Below are 21,608 nucleotides of genomic sequence, written 5' to 3'. Positions count from 1 at the left end.
GAACTCCATTTTTGCCCGTCCAATGAAATGGCAAGGTCCATTTTTCATACTCCAATCACCGCGCGTAGTCCATCTTTGAGCATTCCATCCAATCTCCGCGTTACGAACTCCATCTTTGCTTGTCCAATGAAATGGCGAGGTTCATTTTTCGTTACTCCATTCACCGCGCGAGAGTCGATGAGCACATTCGATACGCTTTCGCTTGTTTATTCCGCTCAGGTATGCTAAACATATTTTCTTAATGAAATACTAGTGTAGCCTATGTCTTCCGTTTGTTTATTCGCTAAATTAAATTAAACAGGCATAAAATGTAACAGTTTACCCTCCTATTGTGTAACTTATGTTTCGGTCAAATTTGGTTCTTAGCCCAAGTGTAACATAACATTACGCATATTTTCCTAATGAAATATTATTGTAGCCTATATCTTCCGTTTGTTTTTTAGCTAAATTAAATTAAACGGGCATTAAATGTAACAGTTTACCCTCCTATTGTGTATGTTTCGGTCGAATTCGGTTCTTAGCCCAAGTGTAACATTACGCCTATTTGAGTTCAGGCACATACATGCCCATTTATCAGATGGACAAAGTTAAAATAGCACAATATGTTTAATATGAGTATTTGTTTTAGTCAGAATAATCCATACATTATTCATGTTTTTGTTGTTGTTGTTGTTGTTGTTTTACTCAAAAACCCAGATCAACAAAGCATACAGGCCATAAATAGAAGTTTCAAAACTTGTACTGTTGGTTACAAAAAATAAATCACAACATTAGGTGATTATATATGTATTATTATGTATTTATAATCTGCTATAATGTGGCAGTCATTTTGAACCAGAAACACAAAACTAGCTAAAATGAAATGAACACAAAAGGAGTAAAGGAAGTAAAAGACTAGTTTCCCCCTAAAACAAAATCTGTCATCATTTATTTTCCATCAAGCTGTTCCAAACCTGTATGAGTTATTTTGAAGAATGAAGACCGTTAATAATCCTCATTGACTTCCATAGTATTTTTTTGTTTTGTTTTTCCTACTATGGCAGTCAATAGGGACAGTCAACTGTCTGGTTACCAATGTGCTTCAAAAGAAACTCATAAAGGTTTGGAACAACTTGAGGGAGAGTAAATTATGACATAATTTTAATTTGAGGGGGAACTATCCCTTTAATGCTATATTTCTGGGCTACAATGGCAGTTGGTATTCTATTCTATCAAATTCTTGTTCTGTATTGTTTAGGCAACAACATGGCTTCAACTAAGTCACACAAAGGCATGAGCGATGCTGACTGGCTTGCGCGTCTGGAGAGTTTTGCCCGAACTGGAGTTTGGCCATCCAGGGAGGGAAATAGACCTTCTCCCCGACAAAAAAGATGGCATGAGTTATATCAGAAGGTAAATTATGCAGCTAGATTCATGAGCAAACTAATAAACTTGTGTGATAATACATTGTGCTATTTTTTTTATATGTATGAATAAGTAATTATTTACAATGTAAATACAATGTAATATGGGTATAATTATGATGACATGGGTGTCTTGAAATAATGTGTACAACAGTGTCACAGCTATACTTTATATTTATGTTCATAGATAGAAAAGTGCCCTCTGCAAATGAGGGGGCAGACCACCCTTATGAAGGAAGCACAAAAGTGTATTTGTGGATTTCACAAGGTAACTCCAATTAGCCTAGTTCAAGTTGCATAAATAGATGTGTTTGCAATATCAATTTGTCTTTATGTCTAAAGTCATAGTATGAATACTGTATAATATTATGTCCCTGGTATATCTTATAAGCATGTATCACAGGTTCATCCACCAGTCACAGTGGATGCATCACAGAGCACCCCTGCCCAAAGTACACCCTCCAGTGATGTGGCACGTCCTGCAAAGATGGCCAAACTGACATTGTCAATGGTAAGCAGACCTTACTGCAGACATTGAAATATCTCAAACTTTTCCTATAGTGTTACAGGTTTTGTTATCACTAACTATGACAAACCTTTTCAGTTTGAAAAGTCAAGGTTTGGAGGCTCACATGTGGCAGCAGCCAAACCTAATTTGAACATTCAGAGGAAACATCTCAGGTTAATATGAAAGAATTAGTTAGACATCACTTTATCACTACATCATTTTGTTTAATAAAAAAACATTTTGCGATCCCCTTAATAGATTATTCATAATGTTTGACTCCACAGACCAGTTCAGCCGCAGCTTCATGCCCACCCTCTCATCCTTGTCCTCCTCCTCCTCCTTCTCCTCCATCCCCCAAACCCCATCGGCCTGTCATTCAGTCCTCCTCATCCTTCTTCCTTCCTCCAGCTCAGAGATCACAACGGATCAAAGAAACAGCAACACCATCAACTAATTCTGACTCTGCTGTTGTGAGGGGCCCAGTAAGATGTCATTCAAAATACAAACATGCCTTCATCATTTAATGCTCTCTTACGCCTGCTTCACACATACTCCGACTGCAGTTCATATGCAGTGCGTGCTGCAGTACGTATGCGATGCAGGAGCAGTGCGCGCTATTGTGCTTTCACATATGCCACTTTTGCAGTGCGCAACTTAACCGCAGTTGAGTACTACAAACACAGCATTTATTCATAATGTTTTATTTCAAATCCAAAAGTTGTTAATGACTATGGCTTGTCAGCATTGCAATTCTCTTTGTATACACTCTTTTATAGATGTCATGTTTAAACGCACAACATTTAAACGTTATATTAAATTAATTACTTTATATTTATATAGCCTAGAACTTTATATTTATATATTATATTGCTTACACAAGTGGCAAAACATAGGCTATAGCTTATATAATGACAAACATTTGAAATTAGAACTTACAATAGACAAAAAAAGTCGTCTCTCGTTATTTCATTCATTTTTAAATCTTTAAAAAAAAATTTTTTTTTACAAGAAATCCTGCAGGTCATAAAGAACTTTGTTTTTCCACCTCCAAGAAAGGACGAGTGCTCTCCATTATGTCTCTTTGTTTACCTAAATGCCAGGTAAGGGACATTTTCCTTGCTTTACCCGAGGCAAAAGGCCATGTGTTGACTTTGAAACAGAGTAGACTTTAAGTCCACCGCATCAATGCATGTTTATTTTAGTGCGAACAATGCACTGACCTTTAATTCAGCGCGTGCAGCAAAAAAATAGTGAACGCTCTAACCGGTTAACATGGGTACGGAAACAAATACACACTGCAAACAGAGTATGTGTGAAACAGGCATTATTTAAGGCAGGTTAGGGCTACCCTAACCCTAGGCCTAGCCTAACCCTTATTTAAACCAGTGTTTTTGATAATATCAGCAGGTCTCATCTCAGCCAGAAGACCCTGCAGATCTCCCACTACTGTGGCCACAGACAATGCCACAGCAGGACCAGAAGTGGGTGTCGGAAGCACTTTTTAGGGTTAGCGCAAAAGGAAAGCAGGAGCTGCGTGAAAACCTTCAGTTGTGGTATGACCCCCCACCACCAGCCCTGTTGTACCACCAAGCCCCAACACCTGATAGATTTTTTTCACAGCGACTCTAGCTCTGGATGCCGTATAGGCTATGGAAGGTACGACTCCAGTGTACTAACCCTGCCTGTGCCAGTTATCAGCCGTGTGGTGGTGGTCTGCACAGGAGGGTACGACAGGTGTTAGATATTGACAGATACTACAACCTGGTGACAGAGACCCTGATCTGTACCAGGTGTAGAACCAGCTACCTGTCCTGGAGTCATGCTGTGCTGCAGCAATTGGACCTGGCCCATCGATCTGAATTTAGAATCATTCTCACACGCAAGTAATTACTTTGCAGTCATATGTGCTCATATGCTACCTTTGATAAATATATACTACTATAATTAGATACTTGATAATAAGATACTTGAATGATTACTTTTTTCCAAGGTATGCCTGTGACATTCGAGTTATTCGTTTGTTGCGTGAGAGGGGCATGGGAAATGGCCCAGTGAGGATCATCGGCCAGCTGAAGGAGAACCACACTGAGGAGTGGTTACAACATGTGTCTCGGTACACATCGGTGTGTGTGGCCTTTTTGGATAATCCTGGCCTGCATCCACTGCACTTTCAGGAGCCGCCACCACTTGTTCCAGTACCTAGCTACAAATGGCTTCTCACTGTTTACAGTCAGGACATCCTCAACAGGCTTGATCACATCAAGGCCAGCATTACATTCACATATGGATCGATTTTAAAAATGGACTCAACTAAGAAGGTCAGAGGAGCTGCTTTAATGACTGTACCATTATCTATAATGTATTGTTAGACCAAAAGAGCTTTATTTGTAAATTTTACTCATTCAATGTATGTTGTATTATTTACTATGTTTATTGTTTCTTTCAGATCACGAAGAAGTTGAGTGGGCCTGCGAAAGCCACAGCACAGTGGCTTACCTCAGTTGGCAATGAGGTAGGTCAGGTGCTGATGAGTGTCCTGACTGCGAATGAAGGAGCTTGGTTAGACCTCATGGCTGCAGGACACGTGGAGAGATACCAGAGAGCTGGTGTTGATCCTCCCACTATCTTATATGTGGACTGTGACTGTTGCAAGGAAGTGGGAGAGACTAAACTGAAGAGGAGGTTCAGTGGCTGGCCCAATATCATCATCCGCCTAGACATTTGGCATTTTATGCGGCGTCTGGCAGTAGGGTGCACAACTGATGCCCACCAGTTGTATCCTACTTTTATATCTAGGTTGTCGTCATGTATTTTTGAGTGGGATGCAGGGGATCTCACTCTGCTGAGAAGGGCAAAGAAGGAGCAACTCACCCAACAGGGCTGGCCTGCAATGACGGAGGCAGAGATTGACCGTCATATAAGCAAAGATGAGCTGGCCCAACACTGCAGGAGAAGAACACGAGGAGAGGAAACAACTATGCGCCTCCTTGATATGCTCATCAGAGAGCTCATGGGTGGCAAGGGGAATGACGCCCTTGGTGTTCCTCTCCTTGACAGTGTAAGGATGCAGCACATCTGGCAAGTCCAGAGGCGGCACATTACCTGTATTTAGGACCCTCCAGATGTGCCCCTCTACACGGAAACTGGAACCATAAACAAGGGCGGGATTGTTCTAAAAACATATAGGTGTGCCAGAGGCTCCACTTCCCTGGAATCATTTCACTGCCACCTAAACAGATTTATTCCAGGTTTGTCATGACAGAATAGACCATATCTTGCCACTAATTCCTGTTTATTTATATACTTGCAGTAAACCAATTGCATTTTCTCTTTTGTAGTTTCTTAAAACAATGTTTGGCTTTCTATTTCTTATTCTAGGGAATAGCGCAAACAGCCTGAACTTCCAGATTTACCTCCTGGAAGGTTTGTTACGCTGGAATCAGGACCGGGCTGCAGCTGCTGTTGCAGGTGGAGGTGGAGGTTCAACCCTGCGTACTTACACAGGGGAGCTGGTTTACTCTGTCAACGAGAACTACAATAAATTGTATGGCAGGAAATTGGTCACTAGCTTCACTCCACCTGCAGTTTACACAGGTAAACATATTTTGATCAATGCAGTTCACTAGGTAGCATGTTTTTGTTAAAACTGCAAGTGATTTTGGTCAATAATGTAATTTTGACAGATCAGAGAAAAATTATACTATCACAATTTTTGCATACTGGACTCTTTGTTGTAGGTTTCAGGGAAAATAAATTACATACTAGAATATAGAGTAATTCTGTCTTTTTATAATGTCCTCTGAGTTACATATTTTTTGTTTATGCAGAAGCTGAATATTTATTTAATTTTTTTTACTACATTTCAGAATAAACCTTTCTGATTCATTTCCTTTAAAATGTTTTCTGTTACAAATATTTCCTCAGGGGAGCTCATTGGAGTGCAGTACTTGTTGAGGCAGAATAGTCAGCCCCTGGAGGACATGTGCCCTACCTCTGATAGGACCTCTCAGTTGCTGGAGGAGATAAATGTGGAGGAGCAAGTGAAAGAGGATGAGGGTTTCATTGATTTGTTGGGAGAGGAAGCCACAGTGGCAAATCTTGTGGCATCAGATGACTTGTTCCTTTCAAGTCCACCAGTTCTACCCACTGCACCTCTGCCCTGTGTCCAAGCTCCACCCGCTGCCCCTCTGCCCTGTGTCCAAGCTCCACCCGCTGCACCTCTGCCCTGTGTCCAAGCTCCACCCGCTGCACCTCTGCCCTATGTCCAAGCTCCACCCGCTGCACCTCTGCCCTGTGTCCAAGCTTCACCCGCTGCACCTCTGCCCTATGTCCAAGCTCCACCCGCTGCACCTCTGCCCTTGGTCCAAGCTCCACCCGCTGCACCTCTGCCCTGTGTCCAAGCTCCACCAACTGCACCTCTGCCCTTGGTCCAAGCTTCACCTGCTGCACTTCTGCCCTATGTCCAAGCTCCACCCACTGCACCTCTGCCCTTGGTACAAGCTCCACCCGCTGCACCTCTGCCCTTGGTCCGAGCTCCACCCGCTGCACCTCTGCCCTGTGTCCAAGCTCCACCCACTGCACCTCTGCCCTTGGTCCAAGCTTCACCTGCTGCACTTCTGCCCTATGTCCAAGCTCCACCCACTGCACCTCTGCCCTTGGTACAAGCTCCACCCACTGCACCTCTGCCCTTGGTCCAAGCTTCACCTGCTGCACTTCTGCCCTATGTCCAAGCTCCACCCACTGCACCTCTGCCCTGTGTCCAGACTCCATCAGCTGCACCTCTGCCCTCAGCAATGGTAAAATTTCCTTTTCTAGACAAATTGTTACTCATTTAGTCATTCACCCTCAAGCAGCAAATTCACAAACTCACAAATTTCAAAAAGCATGTAATTACCTAACCAACAGTTATATTTTTTTAGGCTGTTGACGAGCACTGCATTCCTGGAATGGACCGGGTGGATGAGTTGGCGGAGTATCTGGTAGAGCTGCGCACACAGACGGGCCTCACACTTACTAATCAACAAGCTGCGATCATTGTGGGTTTGTGGCAGAACCTGGACCAATTTGATAAAGACAAAGTCATGTATGCTGCTCGTTATCAAGACAGGCTGCTTACAGGACGTTTTAGGTCCCCTAAAAAGAAAGCTGTCTTCACTCCTGGCGTCGAAAGCACAAAGAGGTGTGTTTTGGGTTCTAGCGGTTCTCCAGCACAGTGGCCTAAGTGCTGTCGCCTTGTTGAATTAATCTTCATAAGGCTATGTAACATCCACCGAAGCCCCAAAAACCAGCGGACAGAATCTCTGTCCAGATGGGATCTCATTCTTCGAGATTATAGAAAAATTCGGCAGCTAATCCTGAGCAATGGAACTGTAATGAGCGAAACAACCCTTCAGCTAGTGGAGGTTAACCAAAGGACCCTTACAACGTGGCACAATGAACGTTTAAAGGGTCAGGAGGTCTCAGTGCTGTTGCAAGGGTTGAAGCTTCCAGAGGCACGTCCAGTGGCATTGGATGCTCTGCCTCCAGCATGAGTGCAGCCTGTTGTGCCTCCACAATATAGCCACCAGCTGCATCACTACCAGATGCCACCAGACACAGCTGGACAGGCAAAGACGAAGTTCAGGAAAATCCAGCCCTCATCAACCTGCACATCTGCCACACCAACTGCCACGTTCCACCAGCCAAGGACAATTTTTCCAAAGCCGACAGCAACACACCCATTGTTTCCTGACACACCCACTGCCCCTGTTGGGTCTCAGATGCAACTGTTGCCCTGCCCAGCCCCATGTTCAGCCATTAACCCTGGAGCAATTTCCTCTGACCCACCTGCAAAAGACACAGCCACCCCAACCAAGCGGTCATACAATCGCTCTGTAAAATCAAATACGTGCAGAAAGTGTGGCCAATTTCGCACACAAGAAATTGGCCATAGCCAGTACAAAGGCAAAATATTTTGCCCAAATAAAGAAACACTCACTAAGCAGCAGTGGTTACAGAATATGAGAAAATAACACACTTGTTTCTGTGATACATTTTGTTCTTTATCTTCCAGCCATATTTAATGCTAAAGTATTATACTGTGCACTTGTTTTTAAATTGTATGATTATTATTATTATTATTATTAAAGGTTTATGTGTAGAGGAAACAATATTAAGTATGTGTATATGTGAGTATGTATAACGATATGTATACATACACTATAATATATAAATATATAATAACTATTTAACATATTATATACTATTATAAAAAACTATTATATATTTTTGTTTATATATGCAAGTACAGTACATATACCTATATATTTTTTATATACCTATATATTTAATTAACAATAGCCTATTTTTTTGTTGTTTATAAAATTATTTTGCTATTATATATTTTTATTTATATATGCAAGTACAGTACATATACACGTCTTTTTATATACCTATATATTTAATTAACAATAGCCTATTATTTTGTTGTTCCATGCTGTGAATTCAGTACTTTTCCAGATTTTTGTAAATATGTATATAGTAAATAAATCTAGTTCTCCAAGAAGACTGGTGGTTTGTGTTTATTTGTTTTATTGCATGTAATGACAATCAGTGTCAAGTAACAGGGGGTTAGATGCAGTAATAAGGTGGTTATTTTGTTCCTACTGACATGGGAAATGATTAATGTAGCATTAATAAATGAATTTGGACAAATTACCATCTTAGTATTATGGATAAAATGTTATAATGAATTACAATGGAGAAATCTAACTTAGAAACAAACCTATTGATAAAATCAATATACGCATTACATTCAAAATCAAACTTGGAAATGAAAATTGATAGAATCAAATACACGCATTAAATTGTGACGGAGGCTGGATTCGAACTTATGACTTCCTGAATTTCTTCCCTTTTTTTCTTCCCCTTTCTCCCCCTTCTTCCCCTTCTTATACGGGCTATTCTTTCCCAGCTTTGGCGGAGTTGGGAGAGCGTTAGACTGAAGATCTAAAGGTCCCTGGTTCGATCCCGGGTTTCGGCAGAGGAACAGTGACTGTGTGCTTTTGGTCGAGGGGCTGCAGTGTCCAAACGCCACCTGCTTTCTACTTGGATCCACCTAGCCTCATCACTATCTGCCTCTCAGATGGCCACAGGTCAGGACATGGCGGTTCCATGGTGTGATGGTTAGCACTCTGGACTTTGAATCCAGTGATCCGAGTTCAAATCTCGGTGGAACCTTAACAACATTTTTGTGGCTGGGTGGGGGCAAACTGAAGCGTCTCGCAACTGCTGTCGTACCTGTGAAATTGGCTGTCTGGAACCGATTCGGAATTGGCAAAACATGGGCTCAAAAAGCAAAGCCTTCGCTGGCTCGTTGGTATTGCGCTTCTAGGCTGATTGACTTAACTCTATGCTGCTCTGTGAGAAAAGCCAGCCAACGCCAAGGTTCCATGGTGTAATGGTTAGCACTCTGGACTCTGAATCCAGCGATCCGAGTTCAAATCTCGGTGGGACCTGCTTTTGCCAGGAATGTGCGCAGGAGCCCATCCAAGAAAAAAACTTTTACACAGCAGTCATCCTCAAAAGCACGTCTCGGGAGTTCCCCTTGAAGTAAAAGGCCAAGTGGCCACCTGGAGAATGCGGGCATCGATCCCGCTACCTCTCGCTTGCGCCTACTGCTTTCCACCGGTTGAGCCAAAGTAAGCCCAAAGTAAGCCCACCTGAGCCAATCGCGTTTCTTCCTGGGGCTTACTTTTGACCAATCGCGTTTCCTCTTGTGGCTTACTTTTGACCAATCGCGTTTCGTTCCTGTGGCTAACTTTTGACCAATCGCGTTTCGTTCCTGTGGCTTACTTTTGACTAATCGCGTTTCGCTCCCGTGGCTTACTTTTCACCAATCGCGTTTCTCTCCTCTGGCTACTTTTGACCAATAGCCGTCGTCCGTTATTATCGTCATCTTTGTTACAGGTAAGACTATGATATATCGCTCTGTTTTATTTTAATATAATTTGTTTATATTCAGTGTGTATTTTTAGAAAATGAAACGTGTCAATGTAGCTAGATAGCATGTACAGCACAGGTTTTCCTCAGTACCTGTCAACCTGTTAACTTACTTTTTCCCATGATAAATAACGTAACTGAGCAAAACATATTGCTAATGTTCAGATAAGTTAAAATCATCGGCCGTTAAGCTATATTGATGTCAACAATGATGTGTGTATTGTGTGTGAATAAAAGATAATGATTTAACAAAAAATACTTATATTTGGTAATAATACTAGTGACATCCGAGAGCCTGGGCCTATAAAATCGTTACCACCATCCCCCATCAAATTATATACTTCGTATTCGACTGTTTTTTTTTTTTACCACAGTAATATGGTTACGTTATAATGTTATAATGCCGTTACACACACTTTTTTTAGCTACTAGGACAGGACATAATGAGACAAATATAACAAAACAACATTGTAAATACAAAGCAAAAACGTCTTTTACATGTGAGGCCTCCAACACTGATGTTTTTGCTTTGTATATTACCATATTACTGTGGTAATAAACATTACCATACACTGGCCTGATGATGAGTTTTTATGTGAAGTGTGTGTTGGTCTGTATATATATAAGATGCATCACAGATAGAGAGGTAGTACAAATACACAATATATATATATATATATATATATATATATATATATATATATATATATATATATATATATATATATATATATATATATATAGTTACACACTTAACATACAGGTATCGCATCGATTTCTAGAGGTAATAGTCTCTTTCTTACATGTAGTGTGTTATAATGCCATTACACACACACTTAAAAAAATAAAAACCTAGGACAGGACATAATGAGACAGATATAACAAAACAACATTGTAAATACAAAGCAAAAACAAGTTTTGGTTTTTACATGTGATTAAGTGTGGTTGGTCTGTGTATATATATATATATATATATATACTATATAGAGTTATTTATATATATATATATATATATATATATATATATATATATATATGTAGTTACACACTTAACGGACAGGTACTGTTCGATTTCTTGAGGTAATAGTCACTTTCTGAGTTTCATTTCAGAAAATGTACGCATACCCTGTTTTTCGCCGCCAAACGCCAACATCAAGCCGACTCCTCATGGCGCCATCGGCGGAGGCGAAGCGCCTTGAAAATGTGGAGTCTGGAAGGGCCAAACCGAAAGAGGAGGTGCTGACAGAGGCCAGTACTTATGTCTGCACAAACGGTGGCGACCCCAATGACCAGTTTTTAGTACTGGCTCACTGCAAACTTCAGTTTGGGAAGTACCAGGGCCAGAGATTTAGATGGCTCCTGGAAAACTCACTGGGGTATGCAGTTTATTTGGTGCTCAGCATTTCCACTGAGAAAGCGCAGACAAACCCATTGTCAGAAAATAAACAGCTGTTTCTACAGTACACTTCTGATATTAGAGAGATGGCAGAAGAAGTGGAGAAGTACAAGAGGAAGCAGGATATGCAAGCAGAAGCCCGGGCAACTGGAGACCAGGGCTGCTTGATGGTGGAGTTTGGAGACTTCCAGGGTCGGTCCATGAAGGAAGTTTATGAGGACCAGAGCAAGGAGGCAAAGGACCTCATCAGGTACCTGGTTAAGGCAGATGCCAGGCCCAACACCAACATGGCCCTTTTTAAGGCGTACGTCCTGAAAAGACAGGCTTCTGCTGTGGGCACCAGTGGACATCAGCCTGCACGTCCACCTGCACGTCCACCTGCTGCCGCCACTGTCTCTGTACCTCCACCCTCAGCCTCCAGTACCTCTGCACCTCCACCCTCAGACATCCGAACTGGTGTACAACAGACCGCCACTGTGAAAGCGCTGTTGGCACGTGGCAAACATTTGTCTCCTTCACAGCTGGCGAGAAAAATCATGTCACCAGTTAAACCCTGTGAGTAGTGAGTGTAAATATTGAATTTCCCATACAGCAGTTCAACATGTATTTATTTATCGTTATGGCAAACTTGTCATGTTTCTAGATCCATTACCGCAGTCCACTTTACCTCCTCCAGCAGCAGAACCTTCAACCAAACGTTTGGCCCAAAGGCAGATTTTCACTACTGGTAAGTAAGCACCATCTTGCATACGTTTGTCTTTTGTGTATTGTTCACAGTAATAGTTTTTACATTTCTGCTCCAGGCACTCCTGTTCCCACTGCTGAAGAAGATGATGAGGAGCTGGTATTTGCTGCATCCCAATGTGAAGCACAGCTAAATACAGGTGTGGCATATGACAAATGCCAATATTGTTAACATGTTCAGTTACAAGTCACTTATAAGTTATTTGTTAATGATAAATTAATAATTTACAAAACATGACTATACAATAATAAATCATTAATAAGTAATACGCTAACCATTTATAAATGTTAGTTTTAAGACACTTATGAGTTTTTGTTTAATGATGAACTAATAATTTACTATAATCATATAAATATAACTTATTTAAAAGTGGTTTGCAAACAATATACAAATGTGCTGTAAGTTATGGTAAAAAATATAAATCATTATTTGAGTCTATTTAAGTATTTTAAGTATTTAGGTCAAACTTGTTTCAGTATCGTCTCTGATAATGGTTAATCTTAAACAAGTAATGAATAGACCATTAGTAAATGATCATTATAAGCTTGTCTGTGTTCAAACGCACAAACATGCAGAATTCGTAGGAATACTTTATAATTGGCACAGAACTTAATAGGTAACCAGTGTAGAGACGATAAAATTGGTATTATATGAACATATTTTCTTGTCCTAGTAAGAACTCAAACGTTTGGACACATCACTATTTGTAATGTTTTTGATCAAAAATACAGAAAAAAATGTAATATTGTGATATATTATTACAATTTAAAATAATTGGTTTTCAATTTATTATACTTTAAATGATCATTTATTTCTGTGATCAAAGCTGAATTTTCAGTATCATTCCTCCAGTCTTTAGTGTCACATGATCCTTCAGAAATAATTTTAATATGATGATTCATTTTCAAAGTTGTTAATATTTTTTCATAACCTGTGAAACTTTTTTATAATACTTTGATGAATAAAAAGTAAAAAAGAAAAGAAAAAAAGAAGCAAAATGTTTTAAAAATAGAAATCTTTTGTAACAGCGATAAACTCTACTGGTCAGTCATTTGGGGTCAGTAATTTTTTTTCTTTCTTTTTTTGTAATAAATCAATAATTTTATTAAGCACGGATGTGTTCAATTAATAAAAATTGATAGTAAAGGAGATTTATCATTTAAAGATTTAAAACATTTAAAAAATGTTTTTATTCTGAATAAATGCAGTTCTTTTGAACCTTTTATTCATCAAATATATTAGTCAGCAGAACTGTCTCCAACACTCGTAATGAATAATCATATTAGAATGATTTCTGAAGGATCATGATCACTGAAGACTGGAGGAACCATCCTGAACATCAAACCATCCTGAAAACCAAATATTTTAAATTGTAATAATATATCACAATATTAAAAAAATATTCTGTATTTTTGATCAAATGATGTGCAAAAGAAACTTCTTTCAAACACATTACAAATAGTAATGTGTCCAAACTTTTGGCCTGTACTGTATGCATATATATATATATATATATATATATATATATATATATATATATATATATATATATATATATATATATATATATATATATATATATATATATATATACACACAGGATTTACAGTATTGCATACCACTTAATAATAATTTATGAATGTATTAAGTAATAATTAATAAATTACTTATAACTGAATTAACAAAACATTTATAAAATGTTAGCATATTACTTATTAAACATTAATAAATGTATAGTTATGTTTTGTAAATTCATCAACTAATAACTTATAAGTGACTTATAACTGTACATTTTTTAAAGTGTTACCCAAATGTTATAAGAATGTTTTGTAAAAACACACAAAAAATCTATTTGTTTTTAATATTTTTTGTTTAAAATACAGAATTATGTCACATCATGCTTCAAGCAGGATGCATTCTTTGAGTGCACTTCTTCAAAACCGTAAGGATGTCCAAAGGTGTCGGGGTATTTATTTGCGTTTCCGAACTTACCCGTTGTGAAACAATCGCCGGATAACTTTTTCACTCCGCTTGCTCTTCTCACTCACTCTTTAGCTCCCCCTGAGCAGACAGGATCATGGAGTTTCATTGTTCTAATGATTAGTGAAAGATTATATGTGCATATATATTCTGTGTATGTGTTTTCTGCAAACTGTCCTTCTGATAACATAAAAGGGGAACTGGTGTTTGTTTCCTGTTTTGTCGTGAGCATGTAGAGCGCACACCCACCCAGCTGTTATCATCAACTGCAGAGCTATCTGTTCCTGGTTCATTTCTATCATATTATTGACATATATGGAGTTATCTTTCTGTTTCCTATGTAGGGTGCGTCCAACTATTAGGGCGTGGATTAATGGTATAAATATCACTGTTTTCCTGTTGTACTTCGAGAGCTGCATTCTGAATAAACCATATTGACTCTACTCGTGTGGTTCATTGACTTGCACTCTCCCAGGATCCTGAAGCTGTAACTGATTGCTGAGCAGAGACTGAGACACACAAAGACACAGGAACAATTTCCTACAATTAGTGGAACAGTTTTTTCCATACTGTATATTTGTGCATGCTTCGTGTCTGAATTAATCGTGCCTCATTTTCCTTACTCCATTTCATCTAATCCTCATCCTCAAAGAGCTTTATTGATTCCATATTCCTTACATCAATAAAGTGTACACTGCATTCTTTGCTTTTTAACACTAGTACCATTTTCTTCACTGTTAATGATTATTAATACTTGTCCAAAATTATTGCTTCGCAGGCTGTTTGTGGGCTGAATTTTTGGCATATTACTATCAAATGCAGCAGTCATGCTTATATTGTTTTTTGTTACTATTCACTCAGAGGCCTGTGCTGGTCCGTCTCCATCAGCGGAAACTGCAAAACCACCAGATCTTCAACATCATCACCCACCAGCTGAGCTTCCAGTTCATTGGAAAGATCATCTTCCACCTTTCCAACATGAGTGGATCCGGAACACACTGTTTAAGGCCAACCTTCGAACCGGCAAGCCAGAACTAGTGTCCCAGCTGAAGCTTTGGTGGTACCCTCCTCAGCCCCCTTTAATTAACACTCAGCCACCCGCCTCACACGACCTCTTCTTCTGTCGGCCCCTTTTCTTATGGATGCCGCTGAAGATGTGGTTATTTCCCCTTGTCTGTGTTCGCGTAGACTGTGTTAAGCACAGACTGACAGCGGCAGGACTTTATTGCACCGTGCGCAAGGTCTTGGACATCGACGGGTGGTATGACCTTGCCACTGAGTATCTGGAGTGCAAACGCTGAAAAAAGAAATATCCTGCCTGGTCCGAGGACATCTTAGGGCAGCTGGATATGGGTCACCGCAGTCAGTTTCCAGCTTTGCTGACATACAGGTAATTCTTAACGACAATCATTCATTATTAGGCGCTTTTATTTGTGTTTTTTTTTTTTGCATGATTATACTGTTGTTTTCTTAGATACTCATGTGACAACCGGGTGCTGAGGATGATGAGGGAGAGGACACTGGGCAACAGTGTGACTCAGCTTTACAAGAAGCTGATGGAGCAGCACAGTGAGGCATGGACACAGCGTGTCCTGCAGTACTTGACTGCCTGCGAACCATTTACAAGGTCCTCCCTTGTGCAGCCTCCTGTGTTTGCTGAGCCTCCCCTTTTACCTGCCCTACCTAAACCTAAGTGGCTGTTAGCAGTGTACGCCAGGGATGTTCTGGGGCGTTTGCACGAGGTCAAGGGCAAAATTACATCCATCTTTGGCTGTGTTCTCAAGATGGACACAAAAAAGGTATCACAGCCCTGTTTGTATCCAGATATTTGCCAGACATGGATATGTACACAGACATAATGAACACGGTTTTTGACCCTTTTATTTTTCCCTATAGGTCACAAAGAAACTGGCTGGTGCTGCTTCAGGAACAGCTGCCTGGTGCACAAATGTGGGGAACGAACACGGCCAAGTCCTTGTCTCTGTGCTAACAGCTGCCGAAGGACATGGACTGGACTCCATGGCAGCTGGTTTGATGAAACGCTACCGGGAGGCAGGAGAGGCAGCCCCAAAAGTGATGTACGTGGACAGAGATTGCTGCAGTCAGCATGGCCAGTCTCGAGTGAAGGTCCTGTTTTCGGAGTGGGATGAGCTTGAAGTGCGCCTTGACATCTGGCATTTCATGCGGCGATTTGCTGCAGGTGTCACGACAGAGGCTCATCCTCTCTATGGGATCTTCATGGCACGTCTGTCCACGTGCATCTTTCAGTGGGATCCAGAGGATGTGGCTGCTCTTCGCCATGCAAAGGAAGGTGAGCTGGCGGCAAAGAAGACTGGCCACATCTCCGGAAAGGCGGTCAGTGCTCGCATTACAAGGAGGGAGTTGGCACTGCACTGCCGAAGGAAGACCAGGGGGATGGAGGAGACGACCAGATCAATCGGATCACTGATTGATCTGTTTGACAGTGCGGCCGGGAAGGACACTCTGGGAGTTCCTCTGCTGGACCACGAAAGGATCCAGCGGATATGGAAAGAACAGCAGAAGCATGTACAGTGTATCCAAGATCCAGAGAACTTTCCACTGTACATGAAGACAGGGACACTGAAGAAGGGTGGTGTGGAGCTGTGCTGCTACAGGTGTGCCCGTGGCTCTACCTCCTTGGAGTCATTCCACCTGCACCTGAACCGTTTTATTCCAGGTATTACATACATATTTAATTACTTACTAATTGAATTACTAATTTAAAATATAAGCACTGTAACTGCTTCCATTACTTTAACGTAATGGCACTTTAATAAATGTCACACTCTACAGTAATGTTACAGTTCTTTTCTGATGTCATAAGCATTGACAAAGCTGTCTTGCCTGACAATCACTAGTAACTAATGACAATTTTTTATCTAAATTACATAACTCTATTACATGCAACCAGTTACTTCATAGCACATCATGTGTAGTACATATGTGACATATAATACCCTTTTTTGTTTATTTAACTTTTAGGAACCAGTGCCAGTGATGCGCATTTTCAGGCTTATCTCCTTGAGGGCTTGATGCGTTGGAATGATGACCGGATGGATGAAGCCATAAAAGGACCTTCATCTATCCGGTCATATGGCAGTGCCATGAGAGAGGCTGTGGACCAGCTTAGCCGAACAGTCTTTGGGAAACCCTGTGATGAGCGCTATCGGCCTCCTGGAGCATATACAGGCAAGAAATTAATTTTTTATTTCTATTTTAGCCTTTAATGTACTAGACAAAATATTAAAGAGCCCCTATTATTTTTTTCTGAAAATTACCTTTCATGTAGTAAGTAAAAAAAAACTTCTCAAGGGCTAGCCCCAGCCCTAACCCTGCTCAAGGGCTACCCCCAACCCTAACCCTGCTCAAGGGCTACCCCCAACCCTAACCCTGCTCAAGGGCTACCCCCAACCCTAACCCTGCTCAAGGGCTACCCCCAACCCTAACCCGGGTCAAGGGCTACCCCCAACCCTAACCCTGCTCAAGAGCTACCCCCAGTCCTAACCCTGCTCAAGGGCTACCCCCAGCCCTAACCCTGCTCAAGGGCTACCCATAACCCTAACCCTGCTCAAGGGCTACCCCCAGCCCTAACCCTGCTCAAGGGCTACCCCCAACCCTAACCCTGCTCAAGGGCTACCCCCAACCCTAACCCGGGTCAAGGGCTACCCCCAACCCTAACCCTGCTCAAGAGCTACCCCCAGTCCTAACCCTGCTCAAGGGCTACCCCCAGCCCTAACCCTGCTCAAGGGCTACCCATAACCCTAACCCTGCTCAAGGGCTACCCCCAACCCTAACCCTGCTCAAGGGCTACCCCCAACCCTAACCCTGCTCAAGGGCTACCCCTAACCCTGCTCAAGGGCTACCCCCAACCCTAACCCTGCTCAAGGGCTACCCCCAGCCCTAACCCTGCTCAAGAGCTACCCCCAGTCCTAACCCTGCTCAAGGGCTACCCCCAGCCCTAACCCTGCTCAAGGGCTACCCATAACCCTAACCCTGCTCAAGGGCTACCCCCAACCCTAACCCTGCTCAAGGGCTACCCCCAACCCTAACCCTGCTCAAGGGCTACCCCTAACCCTGCTCAAGGGCTACCCCCAACCCTAACCCTGCTCAAGGGCTACCCCCAGCCCTAACCCTGCTCAAGGGCTACCCCCAACCCTAACTCTGCTCAAGGGCTACCCATAACCCTAACCCTGCTCAAGGGCTACCCATAACCCTAACCCTGCTCAAGGTTAAAAAATTAGTTCTACCATTGTTTCATCATCGATTCAGATTTGCACTGGGATTTATGGAAAATCAGTGTCTACAATCAAATCACTGAGCTTTAGGAAGCCTCTGGACACAATTTTTTTTTTTTTTTTTTGGAATACGCGGTAAACCAATCACAACAGACTGGGCTGTCTGACTGGTCAGAGCAGAGTGAGCGTTTGGCTGAACGTTTTGGTGATGTGCAATGTATATTATGAGAAAATGAAAGTGTTTTTTGACCTTTGACTTTGAATATCTCCAAAACTAAATTAGGAAACTTTAAAATAGCATAATAGGGGCATTTTAAGAATGTCTTTTTTTCACTTTCTTTTCTCTCATTTCTTGTAGGTGAATTGCTGGGAATGGAGTATCTTTACAGCCAGACTGGCAAAACACTAACTCCAGTGCTCCAAAACCCAGAGGAGGAAGACAGGCTGGTGGAGGAAGTTGATGACCAGGATCTGCAAGATGAGGGGTTTGAGGAACAGATCCTGGAGGACATCACAGTTCCAGTGCTGTATGAGGATGACCCCTGCAGTGATCTCGGAAACAGCCCCTCATCTTTGCCTCAGCCTCAGTCCCCAGTATCATTGGCTGAGCCATCCACATCATCTGGTGGAGAAGGACAGCATCTTGCCCCTGCCCCTTCAGTGCTGTCACAGCCATCTGACACTGGAAGCAGTCTCTCTGATGAGGCTCAGGTAAGACACTTTAAGTGCTTTATTTAAGTTCAATCTTGTTTTATTCCACATATATTAATATTAATCTGCATTTAATAGGGAGCAGTCATTGGCCCAGATGGCATCGCTGGGTGGGATAAGGTCCAGGATCTGGCTGGTTACCTGGTGGGTCTTCGTGAGGCTGCTTACCTAACTGACCTCCAGATGACAGAGGCCATCCAGCTGTGGACAGCTCTCCCAGATTGTGATAAACAGCGGGTCAACTATCAGTCTCGACATCAGCCTCAGCTGACACATGGGCGCTTTAAGGCTCCAAAGCGGTCCGGTGTCACACCGGGTGTGGAAAGTGTCAAACGTTGTCTGATTGGACATCCTGGGGGTCCAGCACAGTGGCCCAGCACCAGCCGCTTGGTTGAGGCCATTTGTATGAAGTTGTGTGCTTTACACAAGTCGCCAACCAAGAAGGCTGGAGTTTGCACTCCCAGGTGGTCTAAAATCCTATCAGATTACCACCACATCCGAGAGCTGGTGCTTAATAGTCGCAGGCTGATGGATGAAACAATGATCCAGCTGTTTGAGCTAAACCAGAGGACACTCATTCAGTGGTAAGCATGGCACATTATTTGCTTCAAATAAAATTAATGCTTCTAAACATATATATAATAAATTATTTATTTTTAGGTTTCAACGGCGGCAGAAGAATCAGGAAATGAGTGTCCTTGCTCAGGGACTGATTCCAGCTGATCCAATAGGTGTGTCTATTACACAGCTTCCTCCACCGAGGGAGAAACTAAATGAAGCACCATCGACCTCGGGCCCAAGACATACTTTTATCTTTCCGAAAAATCAAGAAGGACAAGCACCTATTCTGCGACCAGGTCGACGGCCCGCTGCTGCCACCAGGGAGTGCCCCATCGCACCTGCCCCCACAACATCAGGACTTGTGCAGCCCATTTCAGCACCTGGGTCATTGATGGGCACACTAGTCCTTAACCCAGACATGACTGTGTCGATGGTGTTTCAGTCTTCAAGTGCTTCAACATCCAGTGCACGCCCAGCTCTGTCTGCTCCTGTTTCTGCTGCTCCTGTATCTGCTGGACCTGTTTCTGCTGCTCCTGTATCTGCTGCACCTGTTTCTGCTGCTCCTGTTTCTGCTGCTCCTTTGTCCCGTTACACCCAGAGGAACAGGCGCCGGCGGGCACAGGAGGAGGAAAGTGGAGTCCATAAGAGGAAGTATGTGCGAGGGGTGTCTTTTAACATGTGCAGCAAATGTGGACAGCCCAAAACGAAAGAGTTTGGCCATAGCCGATATGGTAATGCCACATTTTGCTTGCGTGCCTCTGGTGGACAATCTTTGGAAGACTGGTTGGCAGAACAGCGACAGCAAAATAAACAACAAAGTCCACCTCCTCAATAAACACTTTACTGTATATATTTTGTATATATTACGTGCCCACTTTTTTTAAATATTGTCCTGTATATATATATATGTGTGTGTGTGTGTGTGTGTGTGTGTGTATTCATTTCAATATTTGTGTGTATATTTTATATTTGTTCAATTTAATAAAACATTTTAAATTTGATGTGTTTTTTATTAGATAAATTAAATCTGATAAATCATATCAATCAAATCATCAACCCCACCTCACCCCTCCAACACACACACACAACTTTTTTGAATTCATTTTATTTAACCATAAACATGTAATCAATAGACCACCTCCTCAACAAACACTTTACTGTATATATTACGTGCCCACTTTTTTAAATATTGTCCTGTATATATATATATATATATGTGTGTGTGTGTGTGTGTGTACTCATTTCAATATTTGTGTATATTTTATATTTGTTCAATTTAATAAAACATTTTAAATTTGATGTGTTTTTTATTAGATAAATTAAATCAATCATATCAATCAAATCACCCCCCCCCCCCAACACACACACACACAACTTTTTTGAATTCATTTTATTTAACCATAAACATGTAATCAATAGACCATTTTCACATTTCTGTGTTTCTCATAGCGGAAGTTGTCATAATTGGGTTAACTCAGAGCCGTTGAAAAACATATTTTTCTATGGCACTGGGTTAACTTTTATAGCTGTGAATGAGAGAATACATTAAAATATATTTAAAATAGAGTGGGATTGATAATACCGGCAGTAAACAGGGAAATATGTTAATTTTTCCATAACTTTAATAACGCACATAACTTTTTATTTTTTTTATTTGATGCAAAAGTAATAAAATGCAAAGAATTGGTGTTATACATGTACATTCATACAAATAATAATAATAATTCAAATACAAAAAACTTTGCAGGATTTACGTTACGTCATAGATAACTAAAAATAGGCGCAGTTGATTTGAACACTTGGATACTTTGTCGAGCAGAACACGAGTTCGAATCCAACCCGCGGAGGGTGATTTGTTTCAAATGTAACTCAAACTCCACCATAACGCACATGAGTGTAACCCAAATAATGTTAAGGGGTAATTTGTCGGCGTATTCCCGTTTTATGCGTCTTTTTCGCTTGCGTGCGTGAGCGGAAAGATTGGGCCCCTTCTTTTGCGCAGCGAGCGCTCTACCATTTGAGCTAATTCCCCTTGGCATCAGAGAGAAGGTGTCCATTGCTCTCAAAG

The 21,608-nt window shown here is 41.5% G+C and overlaps 2 non-coding genes across 2 annotated transcripts; both read left to right on the top strand.

Annotated features, from left to right (window-relative positions):
* Positions 1-9,057: 9,057 nt before the first annotated feature.
* trnaq-uug (transfer RNA glutamine (anticodon UUG)) lies at positions 9,058-9,129 on the top strand. Its single transcript has one exon. It is a non-coding gene; the product is annotated as a tRNA-Gln (tRNA).
* Positions 9,130-9,335: 206 nt separating this feature from the next.
* On the top strand, positions 9,336-9,407 carry trnaq-cug (transfer RNA glutamine (anticodon CUG)). The gene has a single exon. It is a non-coding gene; the product is annotated as a tRNA-Gln (tRNA).
* Positions 9,408-21,608: the final 12,201 nt, after the last annotated feature.

The sequence above is a fragment of the Pseudorasbora parva genome, chromosome 20 (genome assembly GCF_024679245.1).
Source record: "Pseudorasbora parva isolate DD20220531a chromosome 20, ASM2467924v1, whole genome shotgun sequence".
Taxonomy (NCBI): domain Eukaryota; kingdom Metazoa; phylum Chordata; class Actinopteri; order Cypriniformes; family Gobionidae; genus Pseudorasbora; species Pseudorasbora parva.
This window is presented reverse-complemented; position numbering and strand designations above follow the sequence as displayed.